The sequence below is a fragment of the Herpailurus yagouaroundi genome, unplaced genomic scaffold (assembly GCF_014898765.1).
Source record: "Herpailurus yagouaroundi ecotype Mexico unplaced genomic scaffold, PumYag 194, whole genome shotgun sequence".
NCBI lineage: Eukaryota > Metazoa > Chordata > Mammalia > Carnivora > Felidae > Herpailurus > Herpailurus yagouaroundi.
The window spans coordinates 1262987-1264645 of record NW_024412425.1 but is presented as its reverse complement, the minus strand read 5'-3'; positions in this window follow the sequence as shown (position 1 = coordinate 1264645).

Genomic DNA, 1659 nt, shown 5'->3' with positions numbered 1-1659 from the left:
CAGGCGCCGGGGGAGGGTCCAGCTGCCGCCTGGCGGGGCGGGGCGGGGAGGACGCTCAGCCCCCGCGCTCTGGGACCCGGGCGCCCGCCCCTTGGAGAGCTTACACTCCCCGCCCCCCCCCCCCCCCCCCCCGCGCCTCCCCGCTGCCAACCGGCCGATCGGGTACCGGGGCCCGGCCCCCCCCCCCCCCCCAGCCACCTCCTCCCAGCGAGGTCCACCTCCCCAAGAGCCTCCGCCGGGGGAATGGTTCCAGCTGCTTCCTCCCCACCAAATCTTGTTGCCTCCTCGTTCCGGCCTCCTTGCCTACAGCCGCCTCCGCCATTCAAAACGTCTCTCCCGCCATCTGGCCAGTGCTGTAAATGGCTTAGCTGTGACTCCGACCCTGGGCCTGGTTTTGAAACGTTGGATCAAGTTCCTATCCCCAGGGATTCTCTCGCATTTACACTGCGTCCCCAGCGTAGAGTCTCAGAAGCCCGGCTTGTGCTTGAGGAGGACCTCTCTGCCACGCGTACTTCTCTTTGGCAACGACAGCCCGCGTGCCCCCACTTTGGAAACCTGCCCCCTTCCCTGAAAACCAGTGAAATATCCGAGGTTCAGTAGCAGCAAGGATGGGACCACGACCCATTTCTCTCTTGACCTCCTGGGCAGTCACTTTCCTTCCGATCGCCCTAGATCGCCCAAGGGACCTCAAATGACTGACCTGAGACATCCTAGAGCCAGACTTCGGAACGCCAGGCCTTCCTCCCGCTAGCAAACCATTGCTGGTCCCAGTTCCCCCAGAGCTCGCTCACAGCAAGCACTGTGCTAAAAGCTTTATATGCATGACCCCAAAGACGCCCCTCGTGAGAAACTGAGGCCCAGAGTTAGGTGGTCTATGCACGCGTTGCAAGTCCCTTGTTTGGGGGTCACATAACAGGCAAGGGTTGGAGCTTGGGTTCCCCAGGCCCCCCTCTGCTAGAAGCCTCAGCGAGGCACCACAGCGCCATCGTGAGGATGGCGCGGATCCTGCGCGTGTAGCGCTCAATAAATGTGACCTCTTATTGTACCAACCGCCTCACCAAGCATTTCTACTGTACTCAAACATTTTTAGTATCGATCCACACACGGTCCCTTACTTAAAGGGCTTAGGCTATGGTTGGAGTCCGGACTTTTTTTTTTTTTTTTTTTTTTTAATGATTATACCATATCCGGTGTTCTGCGGTATTCCCCGCAGGGGCTGGTGGATGCTCCACATCACGTGATACTTCTGTTTCAAAGCGTATAGAGAGGGGAAGACACACTAAGTGGAATAGAAGTTGTAAATCACCTGATGTCAGTTTAGTCACGTCTTCCTACTTGAAGAGTTTGGGGGCCCAATTCCTGAAGGTTCGTTTGTGCATAAGAGATTGTGGTGGTGAGTTTTTACATGGATACCATTATTAAGCACCTACTGTGAACCAGGTACAGACTACATAGATTGTACAAGTTCATAGGCACTGGACAATTTATTTCAACAAAGAATGCGGTTTATTACAGATAAATTAGAAAAAACACAGAGGGTCCCCAGTAAAAGGATCATCAAAGGATGCTAAAAATCATTGGTAAAATGTTGCAGAACACTCCAGAATTATTACCCAACAGATGACTTATGCACTACAAAGGGGGAAAATGTACCTACCC